Genomic DNA, 12,301 nt, shown 5'->3' with positions numbered 1-12,301 from the left:
GACCAGCTCGTGGACTCCACCTCGGGTCACGAGCTGCTGGCATTCATGGACGCCTTTTCCGGATATAACCAGATCCGCATGGCGCCAGAAGACGAGGAAAAGACAGCCTTCATCACCGACGGGGGAACCTACTGCTACAAAGTGATGCCATTCGGTCTAAAAAATGCCGGGGCGACTTATCAAAGGCTGGTCAGCCGGATCTTCAAAGACCAAATAGGCCGAAACATGGAGGTCTACGTGGATGACATGCTGGTGAAAAGCAAGGCGGCGCAAGACCACATAGCCGACCTCAATGAAGCATTCTCCACACTCCGAAAGTACCAGATGAAGCTCAACCCAGCTAAATGTGCATTCGGGGTCACCTCCGGCAAATTCCTCGGCTTCATCATTACACAACGAGGAATCGAGGCCAATCCAGAGAAGATCCGAGCCCTCCAAAGGATGACGCCTCCCAGGACGGTCAAGGAGGTACAGCGGCTCACGGGCCGAGTGGCAGCCCTCGGGAGGTTTATCTCCCGCTCAGCCGAGCGCTGCCTTCCATTCTTTGCAGCCCTCAAGAAGCCGAAGAACTTTTTGTGGTCGGACGAGTGCCAGCAATCTTTTGAAGAGCTCAAGCACCTGCTGGCTTCCCCTCCCCTACTCACGAAGCCTCAACAGGGTGAGCTCCTCTACTTGTATTTAGCTGTCTCCCCTGTAGCAGTAAGCTCGGTCCTGGTCCGAGAGGAGGGGAAACTTCAGAAACCGGTGTATTACACCAGCCGGGTCTTAAGGGATGCTGAGACCCGATACTCCAAGCTTGAGAAGACCGCCTATGCTTTGGTCATCTCAGCTCGGAGGCTCCGACCCTACTTCCAAGCTCACACAGTGGCTGTGCTGACTGACCAGCCGATCAAGCAGATCCTGCAGAGATCAGATCGTGCGGGTCGGATCACTAAATGGGCCATTGAGCTCGGGGAATTCGACATTGAGTACCGGCCCAGACAAGCGATCAAAGCACAAGCACTCGCAGACTTTATAGCCGAGTGCACCATACCAGATGAGGTCGAGCCTGAACCTGAGCCACCGCTGGAGCGGACCCCGAGTTTTACATGGGCTCTACATGTCGATGGCTCTTCAAACTCGGGGGGTAGTGGAGCAAGATTTATTCTCACCAGCCCGGAGGGGGTGGTCGCCGAGCAGGCCCTGCGCCTCGAGTTTCCTGCTTCCAATAACATGGCGGAGTATGAAGCGCTCGTCGCCGGGCTTAAGCTAGCCAAAGAGCTAGGAGTGAAGGACTTGAAGGCCTTCAGTAATTCTCAGCTCGTCGTCAACCAAATTGTGGGCGACTTCGAAGCCAGAGACCCGACCATGCAGAAGTATCTCCAGAAGGTACGGGATCTCGCCTCGACCTTGGACTCTTTCCACATTCAACATATTGCCAGGTCGGAGAATCTCAGGGCCGACCAGCTATCAAAGCTGGCGTCCTCTCGCATGAGCGAGCTTCCCAAAGAGGCAGTCCTGGAATATCTCCAAAAGCCCAGCACAGACGAGCCCGAGCAGACCCTCTGCACCGAGCTCGAGCCAAGCTGGATGGATGGACTCATCAGCTATCTGCAAGACGAAACCCTCCCTGCTGATGTACGAGAGGCTCGCCGAATCAAGCGCCTCGCCACCCGATACATACTATACGAGGGAAAGCTCTATCGGAAATCCTTCACCTCTCCCCTTCTCAGATGCCTTCGCCCAACGGAAGCTAATTATGCCCTGCGCGAAGTCCACGAAGGAATTTGTGGAAACCATCTGGGAGGACGAGCCTTGGCCCATAAAATTTTGCGCCAAGGATATTATTGGCCGACACTCCAGAAGGATGCTATGGATTTCGTCCAAAGATGCGACCGGTGCCAAAGGAACGCCAATGTTCAGCGCCGGCCCTCGGCTCCTTTGACTTCTATCAGCTCCCCTTGGCCTTTTGCCCAGTGGGGAATTGACATCCTCGGGCCATTTCCTCTGGCCACCGGGCAAAGGAAGTTCCTGGTCGTCTCCATCGACTACTTCACTAAGTGGGTGGAAGCTGAGCCCCTCGCCCGGATCACCGAGCAGAAGATGCGGGATTTCGTTTGGAAGTCCATCATTTGCAGATTTGGGCTCCCCCGCATCCTTATCTCTGACAACGGTCGCCAGTTCGACAACATCCATTTCAGAGAGTTCTGCTCCGAGCTTGGCATTGACCACCGCTTCACCTCGGTCGCGCATCCTCAGACAAACGGAGAAACCGAGGTAACAAATCGTACTATTTTGCAGGGTCTCAAAACCAGGCTCGACAAATCCAAAGGACAATGGGTCGAAGACCTATACAATGTCCTGTGGGCTTACCGGACTACGTTCCGCGTCCCCACCGGCGAGACTCCCTTCAACCTGACATATGGGACGGAGGCCGTCATTCCACTAGAGATTGGGCTCCCCTCTCCAAGAGTCGAGCACCACGATGCTAGCTCCAACTCTTCGCAGCTCAGAGGCAACCTCGACCTGATCGAGGAAACAAGGGAGGTCGCCCGAGTGCGTATGGCGAGGTACCAACAAAAGACAGCTCAGTACTACAACGCCAGGGTCAAAGTCAAATCTTTCAGACCAGGGGACCTTGTCCTAAGAAGAGCTGAAACCTCCCGACCAACTGAGCGAGGGAAGCTGGCCCCGAATTGGGAAGGACCATACAGAGTCACGCGCATTCGCCGACCCGGAGCTTATCAATTGGAGTCTCTAGATGGGACTCCCATTCCGCGGAGCTGGAGCTCTGAAAATCTCCGCGTGTACCACCAGTAGAACCCTAAGGGGTCCCTCATTATTCAACCATTAAATTTCATTCTATGAATTTCACTCTATGAATTTCATTTCACGATAAACTGATGGTTTGCGAACTTATTCCGAGCTCACCAATTTTCTTGATTATCTCATGGCATCAGGTTTATTCTTCTTCCCTAACCACGGTTGGGATGTCCTGATACCTCGGGATGATGGAGTACCTGCGTGGACTCCCTAAAGATGTCTATGAGTTTGTGGTGCGCTCTCCATCAACGAGCTCGGCTCGTTCTCCTACCCTGGCCACGGTCAGGATGCCCCGAGACGTCGGGATGCCCCGGTTACCGGGAAGCTCGAGGTGTCGAGACATGAGTAACGGTCCTCTCTGACCGGACGAGCTCGGCTCGTGCTCCATCGACTATTGAGTAGCGGTCCTCTCTGACCGGACGAGCTCGGCTCGTGCTCCATCGACTATTGAGTAGCGGTCCTCTCTGACCGGACGAGCTCGGCTCGTGCTCCATTGACTATTGAGTAGCGGTCCTCTGACCGGACGAGCTCGGCTCGTGCTCCATCTATTGAGTAGCGGTCCTCTCTGACCGGACGAGCTCGGCTCGTGCTCCATCGACTATTGAGTAGCGGTCCTCTCTGACCGGACGAGCTCGGCTCGTGCTCCATCGACTATTGAGTAGCGGTCCTCTCTGATCGGACGAGCTCGGCTCGTGCTCCATCGACTATTGAGTAGCGGTCCTCTGACCGGACGAGCTCGGTTCGTGCTCCATCTATTGAGTAGCGGTCCTCTGACCGAACGAGCTCGGCTCGTGCTCCTACCCCGACCTCGGCCGGGATGCCTCGAGACGTCGAGATGCCCCGGTTCATCGGGATGCCCCGATACGTTGGGATGTTGTCTTTATTGGCCAAACGAGCTCGGCTCATTCTTTACCAGCTTCAACCAACGAGCTCGGCTCGTTCCTTCATCGCTGGATTTCTCTGCCGACGTCCCCAAAGAACGGAGTCCGAGCAGAGAAGCGTCTTCAGTCGCCTCGGCGCAAGGACGCACACGGTACAAGGTACCCATTTATTTAATGTTTTTTACATTATCTATTCTGCTTTTGGATTTCTCTGCCGACGTCCTCGAAGAACGGAGTCCGAGCAGAGAAGCGTCTTCAGTCGCCTCGGCGCCAGGACGCATACGGTACAAGGTACCCATTTATTTAATGTTTTTACATTATCTATTCTGCTTTTGGATTTCTCTGCCGACGTCCCCAAAGAACGGAGTCCGAGCAGAGAAGCGTCTTCAGTCGCCTCGGCGCAAGGACGCACACGGTACAAGGTACCCATTTATTTAATGTTTTTTACATTATCTATTCTGCTTTTGGATTTCTCTGCCGACGTCCTCGAAGAACGGAGTCCGAGCAGAGAAGCGTCTTCAGTCGCCTCGGCGCCAGGACGCATACGGTACAAGGTACCCATTTATTTAATATTTTTACATTATCTATTCTGCTTTTGAATTTCTCTGCCGACGTCCTCGAAGAATGGAGTCCGAGCAGAGAAGCGTCTTCAGTCGCCTCGGCGCAAGGACGCATACGGTACAAGGTACCCATTTATTTAATGTTTTTACATTATCTATTCTGCTTTTGGATTTCTCTGCCGACGTCCTCGAAGAATGGAGTCCGAGCAGAGAAGCGTCTTCAGTCGCCTCGGCGCAAGGACGCACACGGTACAAGGTACCCATTTATTTAATGTTTTTTACATTATCTATTCTGCTTCTGGATTTCTCTGCCGACGTCCTCGAAGAACGGAGTCCGAGCAGAGAAGCGTCTTCAGTCGCCTCGGCGCAAGGACGCACACGGTACAAGGTACCCATTTATTTAATATTTTTTACATTATCTATTCTGCTTCTGGATTTCTCTGCCGACATCCTCGAAGAACGGAGTCCGAGCAGAGAAGCGTCTTCAGTCGCCTCGGCGCAAGGACGCACACGGTACAAGGTACCCATTTATTTAATGTTTTTTACATTATCTATTCTGCTTTTGGATTTCTCTGCCGACGTCCTCGAAGAACGGAGTCTGAGCAGAGAAGCGTCTTCAGTCGCCTCGGCGCCAGGACGCATACGGTACAAGGTACCCATTTATTTAATGTTTTACATTATCTATTCTGCTTTTGAATTTCTCTGCCGACGTCCTCGAAGAACGGAGTCCGAGCAGAGAAGCGTCTTCAGTCGCCTCGGCGCAAGGACGCATATGGTACAAGGTACCCATTCATTTAATGCTTCTACATTGTCTTGGATTTTTCTCTGCCGATGTCTTCAAAGAACGGACGCCGAGCAGAGGAGCTTCTTCAATCGCCTCGGCGAAGGAGTGCTCATGACACCAGCATTTCATTACACTAAGTCCGGTGAATTCCCGTCACGAGTTGACGAGCATTCGACCCATTCGTTGGAAACGAATCTGGTCCGCCCCGGCAATGCGAGGGTCGAAGTTCACTAATTACGCAAAAATTTTAAGTCCTAGAGACCGCCTTAGGGCTCGGTCGAATTCTGGACTGAGCTCGGAAAGACTTTCCGAGCCCAAATCCTTGGCATAAGCACAAGCATTGCTATACCACTGGTTGAAGGACCGAGCAATGGAGCTCGGCAAGCCAAACTTAAACTCAAACCCTGTGGCGGGTAAAGCTCAGGCCCTATCCTCGGAACCTAAAACGGATCCGAGCAGAAGACGAGTTTTCGGAAGAGGAAATGTATATTCATTTCAAAAAGGCCCGTAGGCTAAGTACAAAATTTGGGTTCGGCCCTTACAAGTACGGGAGGCCATCCCGACTTCACAAAACAAAACAGAATTACACTAAGACCCGAGCTCGACCACCTCGGCTTCGGCAGTGTCGGGAGCGGCGGGCTCAGCAGTCGGGACCTCGACCTCAGCAGCGATGAGAGTAGCCTCGGGGGCGGCTTCGGTCGCCTCGGCCTCCGGAATATCTGCCTCCGCATCCGGCCTTTCGACCCCTGCTCCCGGTTGGAGCAAGTTCACGTCAAAATACGGGAGGAGCCGCCGCAATTGATTGCGGAAATCCCGGAAGCCCTGGATCAGCCCATTCACACCCTCCTCTTCCAGGAGGTCGCGGAACTCCTCCGACTCGCGAAAGAGCGCCACTGCACTCTGAGCTTGCTCCCGAGCCTCGAGCTCCCGAGCCTCGTGGTAGGCGGCCTTCTTCTCAAGTGTTTTTATTTCCCGCTCGAGCTCCGAATGTCGGAGACGGGCATTCCCCACCTCCTGCTCGCGGGAGGCCATCGCCTGCTCGATTTCGGCCAATCGAGCCTCAGCGGCGCGCAGCTCGGACCTCGCCAACGCATGCGCGCCCTTCTCCTCATCGAGCTCGACGGTAAGAGCTCGAATTCTTCCCTCAGATGCTCCGACCTTTTCTTGGAGCACCTGTCGTTCGGCCTCAGAGGCCTAGTACTTCGCTTCGGAGGCCTGGTACTTCACCTCGGCGGCCGTGTACCTCCTCTGGGCCTCGTCATACCCGCGCTGGCACCTCCGGGCCTTCTCCCGGTATTCTTGGACTAGGTGCATCAGCATCTCCGTCTCGTGCAAATGCTGTAAAAGAGACGAAAAGAAAAGTATTAAGGCGCCACTGGTAGAAAATCTATACGGATTACACAAGTGGAAGATTTTACTTACCCGGACGGCGTTGCAGCGAGTGTAGTCCATGAAAGCATTATAGCTCATGGACTGCATCATTGCCCGGTCAGCTGGGAGCAGCGCGACCCGGAATACCTCCAGCGCTACTCGAGGGTTTTCGAGGGCTGAATCTCCCTCGAACACCGACCAGGTGGGTGCAAGGGGCACCCGTCCCCCCGAGCCCGATGGGCCCGAAAGGCCAGCATCGGCTGGCCTAGGTAGAGCCGACCCCGAAGCTCCCTGACTGCCCCCCGGTTCGGAGCTAGGGGGCTGAGGTCGGACGAGCGGCCGATCTGACCGCCGCACAACTATAGCGGGGCGTGCAAGCACGGGACCCGCTGAACTCCTCCCCTGGTCGGCAACTGGAGCGTCCTGCCGACCAGGGACCTGTGCCAAGGGCGTCGGGCATGGGGGCGCCATCGGGGCTCCTCTGGAGCCCGAGCCCCCGGAACCCGGGCCCTCTCCTCGATCAGCCTCAGGGCGCGCGGGCTGAGAAGGACCCGCCTCAGAATCAGCAGGGCGAGAAGGCCCCGCCTCGGGATGCACAGGGCGGGAAGGACCCGCCTCGGCCACCGCTGACGCCGAGGGAGTCGAGGTTGCCGAGACCTTTTGCTTCTTTCTCGGCTCGGTGGGCTCTCCCGAGAGCTCGGCCGCTCTCTTCTGGAAGCGGGCGTAAAGAACTTCGCTTTTCGTCACCATCTTTGCGATGTCTGCAAAGACGAACAAAATTAGAACATTAGAACAATTAAGGAAATAAAAGGTTGATGTAACTATCCTTACCCTGAGGACGTGCCGAGCTCAGGCCCACGTTCACCAGAGCGTCCTCGCTAATGAGGCCGTTCAGCAAAATCCCGTCCCCAAGGCTGCGGATGGTGTCAAAGATCTCCTGCTCACGCGGAGAAAGCTGGGGGGGCCTGTTGATAGATTTAAGCTGGGCCGGCCTCCACCTGGGGTCAAACCCCCAGGACTGTGCAGAACCAAGGAAGAAGAATTTCTCCTTCCAGCCATGAATGGACGAAGGAGCACCTTGAAAGAGTGGCCGACCCGCCCGAAGGGCGATGTAAAGCCACTCCCCGTCTCCCGGGCTCGACTTAAAAATAAAAAGTCGCAGGAAGACGTTGACAGAGGTAGGAATCCCCTGCAGTAAACACAGTGACAGGAAGCCCATCACTGTCCTCCAGGCATTCGGAGTGAGTTGCGCCGGAACCAACTGGCATACCGCCAGCAACTCATTCACGAAGCTATGAAGAGGAAATCGGAGGCCGGCCCAGAGTGACTCTGAGTGCACTCCGATCCGGCCTACCGGAGGATCGGTTACCCGATCCCTTCACCTGGCGGGTTCCAAACGGAACCCGTGAAGAGGGAAAAACCACTCTTCGGTCATCTCGACCTCCAGGGCACTCATGGTGGACACTACTTCGCTAGGCAAAGAACCCATTGCAAGAGAGAGAAATCAAAAAGAAGAGGGACCTGAGGGAAACGCCGGAGAGAAGGAACTTCGGTCTGAGGAAGACTGAAAGGAAAGCTGGAAGCAGAAGGCAATAGAAAGAGGACAAGGGGCCAGGGGAGAGTTTAAATAGACCTCCCCAACGGCCCAGATTAGCGAGAAAAATGCTGTGTCCTGTTTAGATGGCGACGCGTGTCGATCCAAAAGACAGAACGACGCATTTAATTAGGGCTAGCGCTTCGGACACTAAAGCGCCCCATCGGATCGTGCGGAAAGGCGCCCGCAATCGAAGATCGTGTGGCCCCATCATAAGCCCACGACGCGAGGACGCTTCGCGAAAGGTGCCCCTAATAATGAGGCTTTTCGGGAAAGAAGAGACACCGCCTATTAAAGGCACCTCGAAGCCTCCGATGATTCGAAATGCGCAGTAAATTAAAAATTTTCGGAATCCGTAACGGCCCAACTACAGCTACTTCCCGCGTTCCAGCTGGTAGCCAACTGGAACTCGGAAGTCGGGGGGTAGTGTTGGGGGAAAAACCCCAAAATCATACCACTACGGAGGCGCTCGGCCAAAAAGCGCCGACCAGAAAGGAGCTCGGCCAAAAAGCGCCGACCAGAAAGGAGCTCGGCCAAAAAGCGCCGACCAGAAAGGAGCCCAACCAGAGGGGCGCTCGACCAGAGAGAGCGCCAATCTGAAAAGATGCTTGGCCCAAAAGTGCCGACCGGAGCGCCAAGAGGCGCTCGGACCAACCAACGTCCCAAAGTAGGGATGTTCGGCTAGAAAGAGCCGACCAGGAAGACGCTCGACTAAAGGGCGCCGACCAGAGAGAGCGCCAAGAGGCTCCCAATCAAAATAACCAAGTAGAGATGCTCGGATAGGAACAACCGACCAACGGACGCCGACCAGAGAAGCGCTCAACTAGAAAGCGCTGACTAGAGAGCGCCAAATAGAGGTGCTCGGCTAGAAGGTGCTCGCCCAAAGGGCGCCGACCAGGAGTACTTGAAGCAACCCCGCCACAGGGCGCCCCATTGGGCGACCAGCTCGGCTCGGCACCCTTGCCGAGCCGATGCCTTAACCAAATGTTCAACCTCCGCCTAAAGTCCAAGGGACTTGACAACTCCTACGGCTTGCGACCTGCCACTATCTCCAAGCCATCAAGGCATAAGATCTCCGCAGGCGTTCGGCACGACCTGCCATTAATGCATGAGACTCCCTCAAGTCTCCGATGCACTCAGGCATTTAATGAACACGGCCCAAGACGATCTCCGGATCACTGAACCATCAGAGCGTATGGCTCTACCTGGCCGCCCGTTCATTCGATAATAAATGCACTTACCATCCACAGACCCCAGGCCCGCTACGGCCGGCGGTTCAACCACTCCAACAGGTCCGATCGACCGTGACAACTCCCTGGTTCCGGTCTGATTCGGCCCCGTTCTCCACTATGCCATAAATGGGCCAAATCGTGCCCAATTATCACAGACAGGGACAAATCCCCCGGTTACCTCCCAGGTAACGTAATCCCCTCCTATAAAAGGGAACCTGGGAGAACCAAGGGGAAGAGGACAACAAAAAAACGGAAACAGATCCCCGGGACTGAACCCGCCGGGAAGCACAGACACAAGGGAGGACATCATCCTCTTCGTCTTCTTTATCTTATCCAAATGTTCTTGCTGTCTTCTCCAGATACTCTCTTCCCTGCTCTCTCCACATATTGGCCCCCTCTGACTTAAGCATCGGAGGGCCGGCGCCGGGGAGCCCGGTCACCGGCTTTTTGCAGGACTTACACCCCTCCAGGAGGACGTCACCGGCCGGCGCGCCGCCGTCCGCCCTTCCGGTAGCGGAGCTCCTCCTCCCCCTGTCCTGGCTTCGTGGTAGCCCCCGGGTCCAATTTCCAGCAACAATCGAAGAAGGCAGTATTTCTGTCCCTTTCTGCAAGCCATTTAACTTTTGCTCTTTGCTTCCAGACTTCCAGTAGACTTTCTCAGATCCGTAGATCTGTAGGATTGTCTATTTACAGGCATCTCTAATCTCTCTCTCAACCCGCGACAGCGGACCTCTTTCCTCTATTCTATCCAGGTCTTGAATTTGCTTAAGAATTCTCTCCTTCTCCTTTCTCTGTGAAGCACAAATATCTGTAGACCAACGCTTCAAGGCATTTCTCGTAGCTCTCAGCTTGTGCACTATATTTACCACTGCATCTTCCGAGGGAGACGTAGAAAGCCAAGCCCCTTGGACCACAACTGATAGTCCATCATGCAGCAGCCAGCTCCTATCAAATTGGAACAGGGCATTAATCTTTGGTAAACCAGTCAAGGATACTTTGATAGGTACATGGTCCGAGTAGGAGTTGGGGAGTGCAACCTGAAAGGCATAAGGACATAGATCGTCCCACTCCAATGAAATTAAAAATCTATCAAGTTTGGAAAGGATAGGCTGCTCACGACGATTTCTCCAAGTGAAACCTTGACCTTCGAGAGGTAGATCAATAAGCCGGGATGATCTGATGAAGGAACTGAAGGCTTTGAAAACTTTTCTAGCTTGAGGGGCCCCATTTCTCTCCTGAATCTTGAAGGTGGCATTGAAATCTCTTGCAATAACCAATGGCCTCAAGTGTGCTTGAGCTCTCTCCAAAAGAATGACTTTCGTCTATGATCTGTAGGCCTATAAACTACAGTGAAGGTCCAGGAGGCTTTTAGGAGACGGTCCATCCAATTCCCTGCCACAGGGAACTGCCCAACTTCATGTTTGATGATGGCAAACCTGGCTTCATTCCAGCCAACTAGGATCTCCCCAGTAGATCCAGACACATCTCTGGCCAACCAAGCATTGATTTGGCCTCCCGACAGCGATCTAAGGGTAGAAGAAGGAGAGCTTTCAAGTTTGGTTTCTTGGAGACCTACCCCACAACAGCCATTAGATAACACGAAGTCTTGCACTATTCTCCGCTTTGCTAGCTTCCCAAGACGACGAACATTCCAAGTAATTAAAGGCATAAATACTGCAAACCAACGACATAAGCCCAAAGGAATTTCAAGAGACGAGAGTACAGACCATCTTGTCATTTCTCAAGTAACTCCGGATCACCCATTGCTCTGAGACATTAGAACAATATTGGAGCATGGAAGGATCTTTCAGATCAAGCATATTTTCTAAAAAGCTAATGAGGCTGCGAACTGGATAGCCGCTTATGTGGCCGGTTATTTTAATAGTACTTTGTGAACTAGAAATAAGGAGTTGCTCCTAACATTCCAAAATATTTTATTTTCTGACTTTATTAAGTGCATCCATACTCATCAGATATAGCCTATCAAAAGAGGGGTCTAGAAGAGAAACAATCCGGATGGAATCAGAGCAAGAGGCAATGGAAGGCATATGAACTGACCCGAACATCTACTAGGCCTAGTCGACCATGTCATCTATTAGGCTTTAGCTCTCTCAGTCTTCAAGGTGAGCAGCAGCTTTGAGAATTTCTCAACCACTGCGTCTAGGATTTTAACTCCACACTTCCGACCCCAGTCCACCAAGATGTCTGCCGAGAGAGAGTGGAGGATGAGACCTTCGTTGGAGCAGTCATCCATCAAAGGAGGCCTGGTTTGGGATTTAGGAGCAGCTTTAGAGTCAGACAGGGTTGCCTTTCTCTTTCTTGCCGAGAGAAGCTTCGCTGTGGCAACACGAACTGAATGCAGTAGCCTTGGCCGCTAATTTCGCCTACCAATTAGGCCGAGCTTGCGAGGAAAGGTATCAGAGGAGGTAGTTGAGATCTTCATTCCCGAGGCAGAGGAGTTAAGAGATTGTAGACCAATGAATGAATCCGGGCAGTTGCAGTGTCTTAAATTTTCACCTCTTCTCCTGGTGGAGGCAGGCAAGGAGTCTATGGGGAATGGCGTTTGCCCCTGTAGCAACTCCTCGATGGAAATAGTTTTCATGTGAGAATGACGGCCTCATGCCAGAAGGTTACTGAAGACCCTGAGCCCCTGATTTAGAAATAATTCTTAATCTCATCGAAGCCGATATCAGTCAACCTCGGCCTCCCATTCGTTCTCCTCTCAAACAGATAAGTAATTGTTCAGAACAGGGATTTGGGGAGAGGGGAGAGGGGAGAAGGGAATGGAGGCGTTGGTCGGGATGCTGTACGAAGCGGCGGTGCGGGTGGCGCTGGCGTTGCTGGAGCGCAACCTCCTCTCGGATGCGGTGGTCCGGCGTCTCACGCGCATGCTCCTCGCCAGACACCTCCGCTTTGGCTACCTCCCCTCCGCGTCATGATTCACCGAAAAAAGCATTGTGCAGATGATCAAAAATTTTCTATCTAACACGGGAAAAGAGGGGCTGAATCGATTCATTAAGTGCTGTCATTTTGACTGGATTGACCGCCCGACTTCAAGAGGAGCAGAGATAGAAGAA

The sequence above is a fragment of the Phoenix dactylifera genome, chromosome 2 (assembly GCF_051530095.1).
Source record: "Phoenix dactylifera cultivar Ajwa chromosome 2, Ajwa_hap1_PhDact_Kaust_v1.1, whole genome shotgun sequence".
NCBI classification, from domain to species: Eukaryota; Viridiplantae; Streptophyta; class Magnoliopsida; order Arecales; family Arecaceae; genus Phoenix; species Phoenix dactylifera.
The sequence above is the reverse complement of the archived record's forward strand: the minus strand, read 5'-3'. Positions refer to the sequence as shown.